Source organism: Bison bison, unplaced genomic scaffold (genome assembly GCF_000754665.1).
Source record: "Bison bison bison isolate TAMUID 2011002044 unplaced genomic scaffold, Bison_UMD1.0 scf7180017864349, whole genome shotgun sequence".
Taxonomy (NCBI): domain Eukaryota; kingdom Metazoa; phylum Chordata; class Mammalia; order Artiodactyla; family Bovidae; genus Bison; species Bison bison.
Window position 1 is genome coordinate 9791523 of NW_011494921.1, and position 21907 is coordinate 9813429.

The following is a 21907-nucleotide window of genomic DNA, read 5'->3' on the forward strand; positions in this document are numbered from 1 at the left end:
AGTTGAGTGAATGGTGGTGTCTTGCCACAAAGAATTAAAAAAAAAAAAACCTTGAAAAAAAATACAATAAACATTCTGAATAACCAAGTATTTGTATCCAGTTGACCTACATAAAGGACACTGGGAATTCCATACAGCTATGGAAGCTATGCTGATAAAGCAAATAAAGTGGAGATGATATGACTGAGAAAACCCAGAGTATAAGACAAGAAAGCTTAGTGTCTGTAATTCTAGAGTTTCATTAGGATTTAGTTAATGTGATGGACTCTTTCCCACCAGAACTGGCTGTGGTGATAGGGTACTAAAGATGGCCATTATCTTTGCTGTGGACACATTCCTATTGTCCTAGTAATTATCTACTCTAGTGCACTGCTATATGTATTACTATTTTCTCAGCAAGGTACATGATACACTAATTTAATTTAATGTCTTAATTACCATAATACTAGTTATACCGTGATTGAAATGTGCAATTGAAAGGGAATTACAAATATAACACACCTTTGCTAGTGAATCTTGCAGACTTGGTCCCTCAAAACCCTTTCTAGGGTTTAAAAAAGTGATGTGAGATGGATACATTGGGAGATTGGGACTTACATATAAACACTACTATATATAAGTTTCTCTAGCTGTGCTTAGCAGCATAGTCATGTCTGACTCTTGGCAACCCTTTGGACTGTAGCCTGTCAGGCTCCCCTGTCCGTGGGATTTCCCAGGCAAGAATACTGGAGTGGATTGTCATTTCCGTCATTTCCCCTCCAGGGAATCTTCTTGACTCGGGGATTAAACCCACATTGCCTGTGTCTCCTGCACTGCAGGTGGATTCTTTACCCATTGAGCCATCAGAGAAGCCATCACAATACAGAGAAGAGGTAACTATGTAAGAATTTAGTAAATAGCACAGAAAACTCTATTCAATACTCTGTAATGATCTATATGGGAAGAGAATTTAAAAAGTAGTGGATATATGTGTATGTATAACTGACTCACTCTGTTGTACACCAGAAACACAGCATTATAAATCAACTTTATTCAAATAAAAAATAATTTTAAAAAGTTATTTTCATCTTCTTCCACTGGGAATGTGAAATGATGACAAACTTGGGAAGCAGCAGCCTTGATCTCTTTTTCACACTGAAAATAAATATGCATTTTTCATAGATATTTTTAAAGACAGATATTATTTTTGTCTTTGTTGTTGTTATGCCCAATAGGTAAAAAGTGGTAATTTTTGCTTCTTTGAGTAACCACTATTCCTTGCTCTTTCCAACCACTCTCAGCAAAAGTTTCTCCTAAAGTTGAAGTGAATTTGCAATCTCTGATGGTCATTGTCTTCTACAAAAATCAGAAAATCAGTGGAAAGAACCCAGGACTCAAGTCCTAGTTTTTCTACTGAGTGATCTTGGAAGTCAAATCTCCCACCGCCTCATCCCTCTTTCCCTCCCCTTCCCTGTCTTATTTTCCTGTTTATACCTAAATATTTGGGCCTCTAGTACCAAAAAGCTTTAAAATTCTTTACTCTCTCACAGGGCATGCTGGTTTAGAAGGATGCATTAACATGCCAAAGATATGGGAAAAAAATCTGTCTGAGAGATTTCCTATAGCTAATGTGTCAACATTGTATACAGCACTAAATTTAATTATTTATAATTTATACAATAATATTAGACTTTATTCTTTCACCAACTTCACTGAAAATGAAACATCAGAAATATTTCTTGAATCCCTCTGAGCAGATACATTTATTATCTCTTGGATTCTATTTCCAACTTTATCACAGATTTTGATGAAGTATTTATTTACCAGACAATAGCCAATAATTATTGAGAGCTGACTGTACAATTTATTAGTCTAAGCATTTTGAATTTATTATTTGCACCAAAACTCTTTGAATCAGGCTCTATTTATTCTAATTTTAGAAATGAAGAGACTATGATGTGTAAGCAACTTCTCCAAACCACACAACTTGTAGGTTCTAGAGCCAGACAGACTGAGTCCAGTGCCTAAAGTATTTTGTAATAGTTCTCCCACTGGAAAATTATGATGAAAAATGATTTTGCCACGGGAAAGTTCTGAATTCTCCTGCAATGCAGGGGATGAGGGTTTGATCCCTGGGTTGGGATGATCCCCTGGAGAAGGAAATGGCAAATCATTCTAGTATTCTTACCTGGGAAATCCAATGAACAGGGGAGCCTGACGGGCAATAGTCCATGGGGTCACACAACTGAGTATACACACACATGCACACATACATATATATAAATACATAAACACATACATACATACATATACATGAGTGAGAGAGAGATGAAGAGGTTTGGTATTCTCTTCTGTTCCTGCTTTCCTCTTCTATACTCTTAATCCTTTCTATTCCTCTGCTACTCCTCTATCTCTCTGTTTCCTGTGATGAGCAGACTAGGATTGATTCATCCCATTTTAGGTTTGCTTCCAAGAATTTAGGACCTAGGTATTCCTTCCACTGCTCTGAAGTACTAGATTCTCAACACAAATATAAACTGGGACTAATGGATGAGTATGACTTGTGGATGGTTGTACACATGTTTATTTAGCATTTTTCGGATTATGAACCCCTGGTTGGCTCTACATTTCTCAGCTGATACAATTTCCATGTTTTCCTTCAAAGAGAACTCAAACATTCCCTCTTCCGTGAAAGTTTGCTTCTCATGAAGCCGGCAATGGATTTTCTTGCTTTTCGCAGGGCCCTCTCTCTGTGTTCAATTTTTAAACCACCTATGACTGTTAGATGTCTTTCACCTACATCATTACTTACTAAGCAGACTGTGAAGATGGCTCCTGAAAGCATATGATTTTTCTTTTAATTCCCTTTGAATATTAACATAGTTCTCCTTCCTTTCCATTCTTGGGGAAGAAATAATTCACAACTTTAAACTATTCGGTGGGCAACAATTTCTTAATGACTAATGAAAATGAAGTGCCGTGAATTTTCAAGTTTATCAAATCATTCCATTCACATGGTTTTAGTCCATTTCAGAGAACTGCTTAACATACACATGCAATGCTACAGCAATTTCAGGCAAGATATTGATTTTATTATACTTTACTTCTTTAGACAGAATAAAATTCATGACCAGAAATAAATTACCCACATTTTCATCAGACCTTGGCTTCTCAGGATCTTTTTAAGTATGCAGAATACATATATAGAGAACTTTTGTAACTTAGGAGCTGAGGGAAGAATAAATAGCAACTATAACAGAAAGATGGAACAAACATAATTCAGTTCTCAAAGGCACTATCATAGTTGGAAATGACTAACAGATGAGAGACCTTTCTATACTACAATCATTCAGTTCAGTTCAGTTCAGTCACTCAGTCATGTCTGACTCTTTGAGACCCCATGATTCGCAGCATGCCAGGCCTCCTTGTCCATCACCAACTCCCAGAGTTTACCCAAACTCATGTCCATCGAGTTGGTGATGCCATCCAGCCATCTCATCCTCTGTCATCCCCTTCTTCTCCTGCCCCCAGTCCCTTCCAGCATCAGGGTCTTTTCCAATGAGTCAACCATTCGCATAAAAATTTAGGGTTAGGGTTAGGTGGCCAAAGTACTGGAGTTTCAGATTTAGCATCAGTAGAGATGTACAATTTCACCTTAAATCATAGTAAACATTTTCTCTGCATTATTTTTTAAGTGAGTTTCTATGCTAAGACTACTCATTTGAATTCTGTAAAATTCATTTGGTCATTTCATCCCCAAACTAAGTTGTCACCAACAACCTAAATGGTATTAAGCATTTTACATCATATAAAGGATGCCTCTGGTTTCTCTGGTGGCTCAGAGGTAAAAGAATCCGCCTGCCGGTGCAGGAGATGCAGGTTTGATCCTTGAGTTGGGAATCGCCCCTGGAATTGAAATGGCAACCCACTCAAGTATTCTTGCCTGGGAAATCCCATGGACTGAGCAGACTGGCGGGCTACAGTCCACAAGTTCGCAAGAGAGCTGGACACGACTTAGTGACTAAACCAACAACAGAAGGCCGCCTCACAAGTATTTTTAGTAACATCCTATATTACTCCCTAATCTCCTTCATTCTGGATTCTAGTCTTTTCACTTTTAGATAAGGTATTTAGCTATTCTTTTCCAATTATTTAGGTACAAAATAAATGTGGGTCAATTCTAAAATACTGCCCTATGACACACAAGTAATATTTGCTGTGTTACTCTGACATTGAGCAGATTCTCCCCATCATAAAGACTTACAACAGCTCTTGAAAGTGCAAGAATGAAACTTTAAAGGAATGCAAATTGTTTAAATGAACAACAGGCAGTGCACATCACTGGTGAATGACATTCGAATGGTGGGTAAAAAAGACTGGTGAGATTTTTATTAGGGAAACAATAGACATTACCATGATCTTTGAGGGGTAAGTTTTTACCCTGAGAACTGTGGAAAGCTAGCTGATTTCTCTGGAACAGAGCACCTCTCTCCACCACTCCAGGCCTTTTGGAGTTAACATGTTGTAATAATGGACATCAATGCATTCAGTTCAGTTCAGTTGCTCGGTCATGTCTGACTCTTTGCGACCCCATTTACCACAACATGACAGGCTTTCCTGTCCAACACCAACTTCCAGAGCTTGCTCAAACTCATGTCCATTGAGTCAGTGATGCTATCCAACCATCTCATCCTCTGTCATCCCCTTCTCCTGCGCTCAATCTTGCCCAGCATCAGGGTATTTTCCAAGGAGTCAGTTCTTTGCATCAGGTGCCCAAAGTATTGAAGTTTCAGCTTCAAGATCAGCTCTTCCAATGAATATTCAGGACTGATTTCCTTTAGGATGACTGGTTTGATCTCCTTGCAGTCCAAGGGACTCTCAAGAGTCTTCTCCAACACCACAGTTCAAAAGCATCAACTCATTAGTCTTCTCTTAAAAGCATCAACCCATTAGTCTTCTCTTAAATAAAAATACCTGAACATCCCAACTATGTGGAAAATCTAAAATACGATTGCTGCCAAATTGGGTTAACTCTATATCCAAAATAAACAAGTTCTTTCAGGTGAAGTCTTACAAAGACATCAACACATAATTTCACCTGAATGGGGTCACAAAAAGTTGGACACGACTTAGCAGCTAAGCAACAGCAAAGAAGGAGTCATAGTCTGAAATGTAGTCACGTTTCAATGACTACAAAGGAAGCCATCTGGTGTTGAATGTAGGTTTAGAGAGGACACATCATGGTGAGGGGGGGATATTCTTTAACATTTCAGACTTCCACGCTAAACACACTTCAATAAAAACGTAGTTTTATGGAACAATGTTTCAAATGGGCATTCCATTTATAAATTAGAAATAGTTCTTTTATCCCATAGTTTCAATTCTTTCTACACCCACCTATATCACCAAAGTAATTTTCCTTCAGCTAATCTGATCTTTAAATGCATTATTCTCCTCCCCCCCCCCTTTTTTTAACAAGGAGCTGGGTGATATAGTATACCTCTGCCCAATTCTTTTCTCCAGGCTTTTTCTGACAAGTGACTTGAAGTCTACTTAATATCCCTCCAGTTTGCTCCTTCCGACCTACACATCTGTCTTCCCCAAAAGGACTAGATGCTGAGATTTGCATTTCATTTTCTATTTAAGCTGTCTCTTACACATAACTGTCTGTGAAACTGAAAGCACTAGTCACTCAGTTCTGTCCAACTTTTTGCAACCCCAAGGACCACAGCCCGCCAGGCTCCTCTGTCAATGGAATTCTCCTGGCAAGAACACTGGAGTGAGTAGTCATTCCCTTCTCCAGGGGATGCTTTCAACTCAGGGATTGAACCTGGGTCTCCTGTATTGCAGGTGGATTCTTTACCATCTGAGCAATCAGAGAACCTACATAGCTGTTTGTACTCTGTTTAAGAAAAATTAGGTTGGGGTAACGTTGGTTCAAGCTTTAAATGACTAAAGTATATTCCATATTGGGAATAAAAGGACATGAGTTACGTGCTAATTACTAATATTGACTGGCCTCCCGCTGTTCTAGAAAGATGAGCATTAAGCTACGGACTTTATTTGTAGCATTTCCTATTCAAAAAAGTGTTCCAATTTTTGAGGGGTGGGGTGGGATATTTGGGTCCTCTTAAAAACTGCCAGAATGTACATTATCTTTCCCCCTGACACATGTGTAAACCTAAGTGATGTATTTAATTGTATACATGCTTCTCAAGCAGAAGTAAATATATCATTATTGAAAATTACATGATAGAAAAACTACATGATGAAACAACAAGTTATCCCATTGTGGCATCAATGCGGATGCAAACCCACTAAATTCTTAACTTAAGGGCAGGGCCAGCCTTACCTCTGTTTCTACCACACATGAGATGAGTGCTAATAGATACAGACAAGATAAACAGGCCTGCGGAGGGTTTAGTCTTCATGGGCCAGTGCTGTGGCATTGCCACTTTTTGACTGCAAACAGGTAAGAGCTACTGGAAAGCTAGTGAGGAACAACACTTGAGAATAAGGATAGACTCTTCTTCTAGAGTCAGTGCCAATGACAAGAGCACATTCTAAGCATCAGACTACAAGTAATTCAGTTGTAGCTAGAAAAGAAGATATTTTAATCATCTTACAGAAACAAACATTGAGACCCTCTGATTTTATTTTCTTCCCCATTGGTACTTTTTACCAGAGGCACAATATGCCGAAAAATGTGTGCTCCTGTGTAAAAATCCTAGACTGTGTCCTGTGGGATGAGGAACATCTGATCTGCAACCTTTACTATAGTGTTGTGCTTATGTCTGTTTTTCTTTCTTTCTTTTTAAAATGTGTTTGGAAACTATTTTAGATCTCTCATCACACTTTTCTGTATCCAGGCAAAGAATCCCACTACCATTCCTCAGTTTCAGCTGTTTCTATAATCAGGGTTGCTTCTCTCTAAATCCAGATTAAGCTTTCCATTTCTCTTTTTTAATTGGAGAGCTTAGGACCAAAATGGGAGAAGGATGTTCTGAGGCTCAAACCAGTGATATAAACGATAGGAGGATTGATCTCAGGGTCCTAATTCTATACGCTTACCTATGTTATCACCATGTCTTTGCAAACTTGATTTGTGTGCTATCGATGTCCTTTAGTACTATTGGCAAGTCTCCAACAATTATGTTTGAGTATGCATGCATGTATGCAGGCATATATGTATATATAAACACATATGTATTAAATGCATTTACTTCTATATATTTACATACATACCTGTGTCCCTACATAATTCTATGTAAGCTATACAATCACATAGAATACCTATTTTTAAAATGATATGTATACACAGATACGCAAAATTATACCCCATACATATATAACTTATGAACACTTTCTTGTCCAGTTTTCAATGTTAGGTGAGGAAATCTCCCAGCACAAACATTTAACTGAGAACACGTTGGATTCTAACACATAACTAACTTCCCTTCCTCAATACCTACTGAACGTAAAAGTCCTAGTGACCACAAGTGTACATACACACACACACACACACACACACACGCATATACACATCAACCCCAGCAACCAAACAGAGAAAAAAAGCAATCAATTGCAAAAGGAAAAAAGAAACCAAAATGAATGTTTCTGGAATACAGGAGAAAGAGCAGGATTTAGTTCCTTATCTGTCCTTAAATGCCAGCAACTTCCCTGGACTTTGGGGGGAAAAAATCTCAGCAATACCTCTAAAACTGAATCAATGCAAAACTTACAGAGAGTCTTAAGTTTTTCCTTCCTTTTCTGATTGAGGAGACAATGAAATAGCTCTAAATCTTAAGACCAACCTTTCCTCTATGGAAGAGAATATAAGACAGAATCAGCCAACAAAGCTGGGTGCTCTTAAGGAGCCTGAATGCTGCTTCAACTGAACTCACTCCCTAAAAAGTCCACCCAGGTATTAACTACTTAATAAAACCGGAACCATCCAGTACTTCAGACTGGAGCTCAAAGGGTCTCAGGCAAGGTGGTAAATAAGTCTAGAAGTGGCTTCCATGAAATTAGAGCAAAGAGAGTCTAAACAGCATCACACACATGAGCAAGATAAAAGGCTTACAAGGGAAATATGGGAATAAATTATAAGCAAGAATAAGAGAAGTGAGGGGTGGGGAGAGAGACACGGATGCAGGGGAAGAAGGGAGGAAAGCAAAACATTTGACCCAGAAGAAAAGAAAACCTAAGGGTAGAAACAGAGATAAACTTTTCAAGTTGTTTCACACAAAGTATTCTATATTATGAAAATAAATTCAACACTAGAGGTCAAAGACTAGATGAAAAAACAGCATAATGAAAAGAGAGATATCAGACCTAGGAAACAAATCAAAGAGCAAAACAACATCATTAGAGAGCCAATGCTTAAATTAGAAAGTACAAGGAACATAACAGACACCACTAAGAACCAAATTCCGAACGCGTTGGAGACTTGAGATAACTTCAGTGATTGTAAGGGAGGAAGGCAAAGAGTCTAAAGTAATTAGGACAAGCTTGTATAGAAAGAGGCCAAGCAAAGATGATTTCATGTTGAGATACTGGTATCTTTATGTACCAAGATCACAAACGGAACGGAAGATATATGCAAAGATAGGATAAAAGGAAATTTTCCCTGAAAAATACAGCAGAATTTTTAGATTGAAAGGTGATACCATTGTCCTGGGAAATCGAATGCATCATCCTCAATTGTGAGACGTATCTTATTTTAGATATCGAAACTGGAGGATAAATCATCATTTGAACATCCAGACAGAAAAGTCAAAATCAAAACACCTCTATAAGGAGTGAGGTGGGATCGGATTCCCATATAGTAATGTCCAGTGTCAGAAGATAATTAAGCAATATTGCTGTCGCAAAGCTGAACAGAACATAACTCCCAAACTCAGAAGGTAGGAATATGAGAGGATGGATGAGATTGCTAATCTCTCGTGCTAATTTCTAGATGTTATCTTTCATAGCGGGAATTTAATTGACTATATAGAACTTTCTAAAGTAAGATTGACAACAAAACCCAGGCAATTCAGAGTACCCTCAAAAGTAAAAGACAGGCATTTTGTGACAAAAGGACTGGTGAGGAAGACTGAATATATCTCTATGCAGAAATAAAAGTAAAAACAGTAGACATAATGTTTACTGAAAAGTAAATCAATTGTCATAAACTGAGCTTTCCTGGTGGCTCAGTGGTAAAGAATCTGCTGGCCAATGCAGGAAACATGGATTTGATCCCTGGTCCAGGAATATCCCACACGCCACAGAGCAAGTAAGCCGGTGCACCACAATTATTGCGTCTGTGCCCTCGAGCCCGGGAACCACAACAACTGAGCCCATGTGCCACAACTACTGCAGCCCGCGTGCCCTAGAGTCCACGCTCTGCAACGGGAGAGGCCACGCAGCGAGAAGCCAGCCCACGGCAACTGCAGAGCAGTCCCTGCTCACCACAACTGGAGAAAAGCCTCTGCAGCCATGAAGACCCAGCACAGTCAGAGATAAATACATAGATAAATAACTTTTACAAATTGTTGTAAACATGAACAGCATATAACTCCCAAACTCAGAAGGTAGGAATATGAGAGGATGGATGAGACTGCTCATCTCTCGTGTTAATTTCTAGATGCTACCTTTCATGGCAGGAATTTAAACAATTATGCCTTTAAATAAAACATGAACTGTAAAAAAAAAAAAAAAAAAAGCAGTATCTATAACTGCATCACATTGTTCTAAACATATTTCTACCTAACCATCCAACTATTTAGGTATATAGAAAGATAAATGGAATACTGAGATTTGGGATGATTTTTTAACTCATGGGTTATTTTCACAAAATTAATAGGGTGATTTTAGAAGCAAATATTCTGAGATGTGTCATGATTATGGAGGTTAGATATAGCTTCATTCATTTTGTATTTTTAGAATGTTCATGATAAAAATGATATTAATTAAAAATTTCCCCTCTGGGAGGGCTCTCACCATGGTAGCTTTAAATAACAGAACCCACAGGAAACTCAAGAGCTTGTATAAAACATGATATTCATAGCAGGCAAACATTTTATCATTCTTTTCTGTTTCTTTTAGCCTATTTCTCCATCAGGTTTTAGAAGAACTTCAGAGAAAAGCTTCTTTGTGGTGGTGCTAAGAGTACATAAACCTGAGAGGAATACCGAGTTCCCTCCAGCAAGCCTGGTGAAGGAAGAAGAGAAACAGGGTGATCTGGGGAAACCGCTGCCTGAGAAGGAGGAGAGTCAGGAGCTGGGGTTCCTGGTTCTGGCTCTATTACAGGTCAGACTACGGAAACAGAACCAGTAACTAAACTGCTCTAGACTTCAATTTCTTACTCTGCAAACTGAGAAGGTTAAATTGGAATCTAATCATCCAAAGTCTTCGGAACCTCTTTTCATGTGGCTGGAGAAGGGATGTTGGTGATGTTACTCCCTAAGCCTTTAATACCTTCAAGGAAAATATTGCTGAGACAGGCTGGCACCTTAGACCCTTTGATGCAGTGTTTGAATGTGGACACACATCTCCCTGAGCAATAAAATACACGGAAACTACAAGGAACTAAAGACAACTGTGTGTGTGTGCACTGGGGCTCCCCAGGCAGCACTAGTGGTGAAGAACCTGCCCGCCAATGCCAACGCAGACATGCAAGAGACACAAGTTTGATCCCTGGGTCGAGGAGATCCCCTGGAGAAGGAAATGGCAACCCACTCCAGTATTCCTGCCTGGAGAAGTCCATGGACAGAGGAGTTTGGTGGGTTACAGTCCATAGGGTTGCAAAGAGCTAAACATTACTGAAGCAACTCGGCTCGAAGCATGCATGGACAATAAGATACAAAAAGACCAAAAAAACAAAACAAAACAAAAACCCAACTGCCACTTCTGAAGAAGCAGGAGCAAAGACAAGGTGTTGGGAGCAAAAATAGGGTACTGCACATGCCCCCTGCACTCATCACTGCCAGACGAGCCGTAGACCACCTAAGCTACTTCCTCCGACTCAACCCCTAGACACACAACTACCCTCACCCCATATAAGCACCCAGCTCACCCCTCTTCTTGGGATGTGAGCAAGGTAATCTGTTGTTTGTTCTTGCTCCCCGCTGCTGCAGCAGCTGCCCCAATAAAGCCTTACCTAAATTTCTTGTCTGGCCTGTCATCAATTTATATCAATTAAAGAAGGCCAAGAACCCTGGTCGGTATCAATGCCCTTATATGTAGTGAGCTTTTACATTAATTTGGCATGAGGAGATATGGATGGACTTAGAGTCTGCCATACAGAGGGAAGTAAGTCAGAAAGAGAAAAACAAATACCATATATTAACACATATATGTGGAATCTAGAAAAATGGTACAGATGACCTACTTCCAGGGCAGGAACAGAGATGCAGACATTGAGAATAGGCAGGTGGACACGGAGAGGAATGGGAGGGTAGGACAACCTGGGAGATTGGGAATGACGGATGTGCACTGCACTGTGTAAGACAGCCAGCCAGCCGGGAAGCCACTGCACGCACAGGAAGCGCGCTAGGTGCCCTGTGAAGGCCTAGACGGGTGCGATGGCAGGGCAGGATGGAGCGGGCATGTGCATACACATCGCTGGCTCACTTCCCTGTACAGCAGCAGCTAACACAACACTGTAATTATATTCCCCAAAGAAGTAGCAATGGGGGAAAACAATAAAAATCCTTCATGAGAACGTTCTCTGCTGCTAAAACAAAGAAAGTAAATTATCTCCAAGGTTACTGTTTCCCCAGCTTCAAAATTCTGATGAGTCTAACCTGCTATTGTATTTATCTAGTCCAAGACTATTCACAGCCTGAGCAGTTTACATCACGTTGATTTAGGAGAAAAAAAAAAAGAACAGGGAAAATTAAATTGTCAGTTTGCTTTTCATTCTGTCACTAAGATAATATTTGGATAGCATTAATGCATTGTTTAAAATGATAAGTACGATCCTAAGCATTTCAAAAAATCACATTAAGTGACTCAAAGGCAGGTCAAGGGTAATTAGTTCAACGCCTTACCACAAAATGACAGCATTCCCTTCATACCAACACTAACAGATGAGAATAGGCTTTTAAGATTACTTGGTGAAAGAGTACTTCCAGCATTGATTACATTCCAATTTTGAGACTTTATCTGCCTTTTTCATTCCTGCATTTTGGCCTCAAGAGACCTCAGCTATCTCCCTACAGATAAGGCTAAGCTCTATGGTAATTTCACTGCTTTACAAACATGGATTTCAGACACCATGGAGAAAGTGTGTGTGTGTGTGTGTGTGTGTGTGTGTGTGTGCATGTGAGCACATGTGTGTGAGGGTTTACAAAATCTCACGACATAGACATTTATAAATGACTGACTTCCTGCATAGTAAACTAAAATGATCTTTTAAGAATTCTGCCTGATATTTAAAAAACAAGAAGGAATGTTTGTAAAATGTGTAATTCATAGTGGCAAACTGGATTAAAAGATTTAGAACTCAGAAAATTCATTGTAGTTAGGAAGAAACAGCATTGAATTTTAAAATGTAGTATATGAAGGACGGAGAAGGCAATGGCACCCCACTCCAGTACCTCTTGCTTGGAAAATCCCATGGATGGAGGAGCCTGTTAGGCTGCAATCCATGGGGTCGCTAAGAGTCGGACACGATTGAGCGACTTCACTTTCACTTTTCACTTTCATGCATTGGAGAAGGAAATGGCAGCCCACTCCAGTGTTCTTGCCTGGAGAATCCCAGGGACGGGGGAGCCTGGTGGGCTGCTGTCTATGGGGTCGCACAGAGTCAGAAACGACTGAAGTGACTTAGCATACCATATGAAGGACAACTGATAAAAGCATGCATTTGATTAAAAGACAGTAAAATCCACTACATATTAACAATAGCTTGCATGAACAGGCTCCTCTGGTAGCTCAGATGGTAAAGAATCTGGTTGTAATGCAAGACACCAGGGTTCGATCCCTGGGTTGGGGAGATGCCCTGGAGAAGGAAATGGCAACCCATTCCAGTATTCTTGCCTGGAGCATTCCATGGACTAAAGACTATTTTGGTGGGCTCAAGTCCCTAGCATCGCAGAGAGTCAGAAAGACTTTCACTTCCTTACCTGAAAATAGATCTAGGATTTTTTTGTTGACTGCTAAGAATTCCAATTTTACTTACTTTTATTTTTTTGTAAATGGAATAATATTTAAAACTAAGTCCATAAATTTCTGCTTTATTGACTATGCCAAAGCCTTTGACTGTGTGGATCACAATAAACTATGGAAAATTCTTAAAAAGATGGTAATACCAGACCACCTGACCTGCCTCTTGAGAAACCTGTATGCAGGCCAGGAAGCAACAGTTAGAACTGGACATGGAACAACAGACTGGTTCCAAACCGGGAAAGGAGTACGTCAAGGCTATATATTGTCACCCTGCTTATTTGACTTATATGCAGAGTACATCATGAGAAACTTTGGGCTGGAAGAAGCACAAGCTGGAATCAAGATTGCTGGGTGAAATATCAATAACCTCAGATGACAGCTGATAACACCATCCTTATGGCAGAAAATGAAGAAGAACTAAAGAGCATCTTGACGAAAGTGAAAGAGGAGAGTGAAAAAGTTGGCTTAAAGCTCAACATTCATAAAACTAAGATCATGGCAATCAGTCCCATCACTTCATGACAAATAGATGGGGAAATGGTGGAAACAGTGGCTGACTTTATTTGGGGGGGCTCCAAAATCACTGCAGATAGTGACTGCAGCCATGAAATTAAAAGACGCTTACTCCTTGGAAGAAAAGTTATGACCAACCTAGATAGCATATTCAAAAGCAGAGACATTACTTTGTCAACACAGGTCCATTTAGTCAAGGCTATGGTTCTTCCAGTAGTCATGTATGGATGTGAAAGTTGGACTGTGAAGAAAGCTGAGCGCCGAAGAATTGATGCTTTTGAACTGTGGTGTTGGAGAAGACTCTTGAGAGTCCCTTGGAATGCAAAGAGATTCAACCAGTCCATCCTAAAGGAGACCAGTCCTGGGTGTTCATTGGAAGGACTGATGCTGAAGCTGAAACTCCAATACTTTGGCCACCTGATGCAAAGAGCTGACTCATTTGAAAAGACCGTGATGCTGGGAAAGATTGAGGGCAGGAGTAGAAGGGACGACAGAGTATGAGATGGTTGGATGGCATCACTGACTCACTGGACATAAGTTTGGGTAGGCTCCAGGAGTTGGTGATGGACAGGGAGGTCTGGCGTGCTGCGGTTCATGGGGTCACAAAGAGTTGGACACGACTGAGCAGCTGAACTGATATATACGTGTATATATATGTGTGTGTGTGTGTGTGTGTATATATATGCCTTTGTATGTTGTTATACCCACTAACATGCCTGTAAAATAAGTGCAATCTGCAACCTGAACATTCTTTCTGTTTTTATGGGCATAAAGCTGATACAAGATTTCTGAGGGTTCAGGATGGGGAGCACATGTATACCTGTGATGGATTCATTTTGATATTTGGCAAAACTAATACAATTACGTAAAGTTTAAAAATAAAATTAAATTTAAAAAAAAGATTTCTGCATTGTTGAAAGAAAAATAAGTCCACCAAGTTGCAAGTCAAGTCACGAGTTAAAAAGGAGCCAGTTTTTATTTGCTTTTGCTTTTTAAATAAACATGAACTTCAGGTAGAGCAGAAACATAAGCTGAGGGTACTTTGAGGATAGACCTGTGCCTAATTACTTCTTATTATATATCCTAAAACATAATGAATCCTGAATAAATGCCAATTTGATTGGTTGATTGATAGGATCTATAAATCTCGATGTAGTCCATCCTTTATATTTTGCAGATAAAGAAATTGAGTGTAAATGACATGTCTGTGACATCACACAGCAGATAAATACGAAAGATATTAGAACCCACGTTTCCTAAATTCCAATGGCTTTTCCTTTGTACCAAAAGTTACTAGCATTTGGTAGTGCACACACATCTGCTTTAGAGTTAAATTAGGATACCACTTGCTGGCACTACTAGCTTCCCCGTTAGGTGCTACTGCCACGGCTACTCAAGCATTCATTACACTGTGCTTCAAAGGTCTGTTTCTTCTTTTCTGATTCCCATTAGTCTACACACACACCACAAAGGAATATCACTCAGCCACAAAAATGACAAAATAACATCACTGTTAGCAACATGGATGGACGCAGAGATCACCATAGGGAACTAAGCCAACACACAAAGACAAATTCCTGATATCACTCGTGCAGAATCTTAAAAAAGGCTACACATGAATTTATCTACAAAACAGAAATAGAGTTGCAGATGGAGAAAAGAAACTTATGTTTACTGGTGGGTAACAAGGGGAGAGGGATAAATTGAAAGCCTGGGATTGACACATATTACTATATATAAAATAGATACCTAGTACAAACCTACCTATTAGCTATAGCTCAGGGAAGTCTACCCAATACTCCATAATGGCCTATATAGGAAAATAATCTGAAAAGAGTGGATATATGTATAACAGATTCACGTTGGTATACATCTGAAACTAACTGAACATTGTAAATCAACTATATCCCAATAATTAAAAAAAAACAAAAACAGGTTATTGCATCAAGATTCAGTGAGACAATGCATAAAAAGCAGTTATCACAGTGTCTAGAGCACAGTAATTGTTCTATAAACTGTATCTATCATTATATCATTAAACCTATCACTGTGTTTTATCTCTGACATCCAGCTTGTTGTGTCAGTCTATTTCTCACACTTGAATTTTCTTTCACACCCAGCATTTAATAATCACTGTCAAGCTTTGCCATTCTATCTCCATAATATCTACTGTCTTTTGTCATTTCTGTTTCTAGTGCCGTTTCTGTGGCAATACGATTTTACTTAATTTAGCAATTACTCACTGAGCCTGTGTCTTAGCATTATGTCAGACACGGAGGATGCAAGGACAATGAACACGCCTTTCAAGAAGGTGCATGTTTTTAAAGCCACAAGGCTTGATTATTGCTGTAACAGAGAAGCAGTAGGTACAGTGGGATATAAAAGAGAAATAAAAAGGATTCATAGGATCTGACAGTTTTGATGTCCCTAGTAATTAGGATCTGAAATTCTCCAAGGTCCCACAAAATAAGAGAAGCCAGAATGCTGATAACCCATGCCCGAGGTATGCAAATGTAGAAGTGAGACCTCCAAGGGGACATGACACTGAATACCTGCATCTCTGGCTAGGGTTCCAATAGGGATAGGAAGGCTCTTTCCAACTGTACCATAATGTGGACTTTGTATAAATACTTGGCTTGCAATCCGCAACAAGCAAGAATCAAAAATATAAACTGAATATCTTCTCTGTTCCTCCTAAGAATATCATTAGCTAAGAAAGCACAGTATGGACCTTCTTCTGAGTAATATTTCTTATGGAAAATCAAAGTTGTGAAACATAAAAAATTCAAAGATGGAGCTTTGTAATACCCATTTTTGAAACCATGAAGAAAAATGGAAAATTTTGTGTAAATATTCCCCCTTGCATGAAAAAATTAAAACCAGAGAGCACATATATGAGGACAAAATTCCTAAGTAACTCCACCAAACTCCACGGTCTTTGTGTTGTCCAAAGACTTGGCTATTGCAATATATCCAGTAAAAGTGTCGTTCGTGCTCATGTTCAGTCACTCAGTCACGACCAACTCTTTGCAACCCCATGGACTGTAGCCCTCCAGACTTCTCTGTCCATGGAATTCTCTAGGCAAAAATACTGGAGTGGGTTGCCATTTTCTCCTCCAGGGCATCTTCTGACTCAGAGACTGAACCCACATCTCCTGTGTCTCTTGCACTGCAGGCAGATTCAGTAAAAGTGTAAACACAGAGTGTGATCAGTGGGCTCTGAAAAGAGAAAATAAACATCCCACACTGCTGAAAGCTACACACACAGCCATTCTATAATAAATCTATCCAAGAAGCTTCTGAGAGTAATGGCATGCATGCAAGAGGGCATGGATCAGTTAAAGAGCTCTACGCTTTAGTGATTTCAACATTTTTTCAAGAGATCTTTTTCTCTGAAGTGAAGCTGATTGAGTGACAAATAACAGCATTCCCCAAAATGCTATCTTTTCCAATACAAAGTGGCTTTTACATGTTAAAAATTTTTTTTGATGTATTTCTCCTGATCCAAGGAACAGTCCTCCCTTCGCCAAGTGACTAACCTCTGTCAACATCTGAATGATGCTTTATCAATCTTCCTTTAATGGTATTAAAAGTCACCATGTTAGATGGCTGAAAGAGCCCAGGATGGCCAGTCACACAGGAAACTATGTCAGAATTCTGTTCCTGCCACTCCATGGTTATAGGAGTTTGGGTCAATTAATTCCTCTTATCTGAGCCTCAGCTTCTATCTGTAAAGTGAGCACACTAATAACTATCAAACAAAGGCTACTTTGAGCATAAGAGAAAATCCTATAAAACTTCTGTCCTAATGACAGTACCATGCAGGTGTTATGGGCTAAAGGTGTTATGTTCCCCCCCAAATTCACATATTGAAGCTCTAACCTCCAAAGTGATGGGTATGTGGAATTGGGAGGTAATTATTCTGAGAGGTAATTAGCTTTATTTTTTTTTCAAGATTTTTTTGATGTGGACCAATTTCAAAGTCTTTTTTGAATTTGTTACAATATTGATTCTGTTTTATGTGGTTTTGGGGTTTTGGTTTTTCAGCTACAAGACATGTGGGATCTTAGCTGCCTGATCAGGGATCAAACATACACTCCCTGTTTTGGAAGTCACAGTCTTAACGACTGGACCTCGAGGGAAGTCCCTGGAGATAATTAGCTTTAGATGGGGCTTCCCTTGTGGCTCAGATGGTAAAGAATCTGCCTGCAATGTGGGAAACTGGGGTTCGATCCTTGGGTTGGGAAGATCCCCTGGAGTAGGAAGTGGCAACACACTCCAGTATTCTTGCCCGGAGAATCCCATGGACAGAGGAGCCTGGTGGGCTACAGTCCATGGGGTCGCAAAGAGTCAGACACTACTGAGCAACTAACATTTTTCAGGTAATAATGGGATGCTGTGAATGAGACACTCATGATGGGATCTGTGCCGTTATAAGAAGAAAACAGACAGATCACACACGTGCAAAAAGAAGAGGTCACATGAGCACGCAGCAAGATGGCGGCCATCTGCCACCCAGGTAGAGCCCTCGCCAACAGCTAATTCTGCTAACATCTTAATTTTAAACTTCCCAGTCTCTAAGACTATGAAAAATAAACACCTGTTGTTAAAGCTCCCCAGTCTACGATATTTTGCTACAGCAGTCTAGGCTAAGACAATAGCAATTGTATATACATATATATAAAATTAATGTCAGTAATAATCAAATCCTTATATATATATATGTATATATATATATATATCACTAGTATCAGTAATAATCAAACCCTAAAATATCAAAAATGAAAGAAAACAAATTGTTTATCTGTCCCAGTTTCTGAACTTTACAAATGAGAACTCGGTGAACAGGGACTGGTCCGGTGCTTTGCTTTCTCTCTGGCACCCAGCTTGGTGCTTTGTTGCTGTTGAGTCGCTAAGTCATGGCCAACTCTTTTTGCAACCCCATGGACTGTAGCCTGCCATGCTCCTCTATCCGTGAGATTTCCCCGTGGGTTGGAGTGGGTTGCCATTTCCTTCTCCAGGGGATCTTCCTGGCCCAGGGGTTGAACCCATGTCTCCTGCATTGGTAGGCAGATTCTTTCCCACTGAGCCACCTGGGAATCCCAGCTTGGTACCTTAGCGTCACTCAAATGTTTGTTCACAGGTAAATGAGCAAAGAGTTGGACATGACTGAGCGACTAAACTGAAGAGTATATAAGCATGAATCAAAAGATGACAGCAAAAGTGTTAACAATGATCTCAAATGTATTTGTTTATTTTCATTTTAGGGTTGCATAACCTGGTCATTGCTGAAGATAGACTTGTTTCCAAAAGTACAACTCTGACATAATGATTCTTACTCTGTTTCTTTTTCATTTTTTGCTTGCCTTCATTCCCCATACTTTCCAAGTGCCAAATGTTATAAAATATTTTCACATAACTTTATCTCCTTCAGTCTTTTAAAACATCCTTTCAATGTTCGCTTCAGTTCTAATCTTAAAGAGGAAGCAAACAAGACTCATAACGGCTAAATGATTACCTCCATACTGTGAACCCATAAGTGGAGGGTCAGGATAATGCCCAGCACTGCCTGATTCAAAGTTCGTGCTTTGAAACAGTACCATGTGGTGTTCTTATCAGAGGATACATTGGTTGTTACCTATTTGTTGTACTTTCCATACCACTGTGGTTCATTCCTTCCGAGGTGCTAATTTTGTTTACTTTTTATTTTATATTGGAGCATAGCTGATTAACAATGTTGTGATAGTTTCAGGTAGACAGCAGAGGACCTTGACATTTTCCTAGCTGTACTTGATCTGTACCAAATCTAAATTAGACTGCAAAATCAGGGGTGGCTGCACTTTAAATTCCATGTAGCATGGAACCATTTCAGCATCACTGGAAAAGGTCTTTTCTAATGGCCCCCAAATCATTACTTCTGTCTACACAGAACGTCAGTTCTCCTGCTTGAAACTGATGAAAATAACTCTATGTTTGCTGAGTCTTGAAGGATGGATAAGGACCCTGCTCTACTACCTGCTTGAAAAATCCTCATGTCCCTGCTACCTTGAAAATGCATATCAAGTGTGGACTAATCTTTATCTTTCTGAAAAGCTAAAGGAGTCAATTGTACCCAAGATGAGAAGTGATGCTTGAAAGAACTCATCTCCCAGACTCTAAAGCATATTTTTCAAACAGAGATATTCAGCTCCAATATTGCTTACATCAAATGTTCTGAACACTTCCTTTCCCATTTCAATTTCTACAGTCTCAACTTTGCTTTCTCCACGCACAATTAAGGAGCAGACGGGGGGCTAGGGACACATGCTGAATAACAGACCCACCAGTGCCTTTACCAGCAATTCAGAAACTTCCAGAACAGAATATTCCTCTTGTAGGCTATTAAGAAACCAACACAAATGACGCCAGTATAGACATACCTTTGATGTATGTTGAATTCACACACAGTCAGCTTTGCTATAATGAGTCACATGCATTTCTAAAAACAATTACCATGTTATAGTGAAGTGGTAAAAGGAATGTATCTGAAACCAGAAAGTTGTAATATCAGCTATGGATAGGTACAGCTCTTAACACGTGGGGAAGTTGGGTAGCAAGTAGATGCTTGAATCATGTACTGCTGTGTGGTCTGGCTCAGCCGGACACAGTTTTCTCTATTCACTTGTTATTTCTTGCAGATGAAATCACATATTGAAGATGCAAAATGTGTGTTATACGTCAACTGTTCCCTAATTTCTTGATTACCTTGCAACAAATTCACCTTTTCAAAACAAGCATTACAGCAGAACTGACTATACCAGAAACTGTGTGGGTGTATATCCTAATCAATTTGGGTAAAGATTTTTGGAGGCTGTAATACCTTCTTAAAAACATTTTTTTTGGTAAAAACATTTTTTTGTAAAGTTGCAATGAAACAAACATCATATACAGTTCTAAAGGAAAGATCTATTATACTCTTTTCTTACAACATAATTTTGTAAGATGTATAAAGAGTCCATGCTAGGATTTGAGATATGTGTTTTCTCTTATGTTAAGTAATTCACCATCTAGTAATGTAACCTATGTAAATAAACAGAGTTGGAGACAATGATTCATCCGCATGAGTGTTCACAGAAGTACATTTGTAACAGTAAAATACTAAATGCTGTATTTAAAGAACTGAAAAATCCTACTCCCCAAAAAATCACTGGAAGAAGTTCAGACTAATAATATATATATATATAAAGCCTGGATCTAATTTTAGCAAAACCTCTAGGAATTAACACCGTGGGAATTATTTAGACAAGTGCAAAATAAATGCACAGGGTAATGTCTGTTACTATTGCCTCCAAAGCTCAAATACACATTACAATGACTGCATGCTAAGTCTAGTCAGTGGTGTCCACGTCTCTGTGACCCCATGGACTGCAGCTCACCAGGCTTCTCTTTTGGCTGGGAATGATCTAGTGGAGAGGAAAAAGAGTTAATGGAAGAAAGAGAGAGGGCAAATGCTGAAGCCATGCCCTGAGGTACCCAAGAAGAGACGGAGCTAGCGCAAGGATGGAGGGGTCACTTTTTGTCAGGTCACATGGAAGGGAAGCAAGAGTTTTGGGGGCAGCACACACATCTGATAAATACACGAAAGATGAACGTTCTCTTCTGAAAGCTGCTATTTTCTCAGTGAAATGGCAAAGAAGGCCATCAGCTGAGACTACAGTGGGGAAGAGGAAGTGGGTGGCTGAGGAGAATGGACACATTGTGAGACAGTTTTACAGACTCGTGGGAGATCATATGAAGTGGAGAAATACGGCCAGATCACCAAGCAACATAAAAGACCACTTGAAGCTAGCAGTCATTATAATTAAGAGAGACCTGTCCACAAGTTCCTGTGTTTTTCTCCACTCCTGTTTGGCTTCAGGAATTCAAGGGCAGTGTGGGTAAAAATTAGGTTTAACTGGGATTGGGTTTGCCAGTTCAGTTTCTTCATCATGCTGTCCTTGAAGCCTTGCCCACCTGGCAAGTTTTCATTTCTATGAGCCATTGTGTTTCCTTTTGGGTTAAGTCAGTTTGGGGGGTCTTCAATTACTTGTCACAGAATGAGTTCACCTTTCGCAGAAATGTTATCTCTTTTCAACAGGTATGAAAGGCATACTAAGGCAGAGAATCCTCAGCTCATTAAGAGGCTTTAAGTGAACGACTGGGTATGTCATTAGATATATATTTTTAAGATTTTATGTGGGTTGCCAAGAAAAGTCAGACTTAGAGCCAGAGGGAGTTTTCT

General features: G+C 39.5%; 1 protein-coding gene across 1 annotated transcript in view; it reads right to left on the minus strand.

Moving 5' to 3' along the window:
• DCC (DCC netrin 1 receptor) overlaps positions 1-21907 on the minus strand; it is an 838683-nt gene that overhangs the window by 543965 nt on the left and 272811 nt on the right. The gene's annotated exons all lie outside the window — the stretch shown is intronic.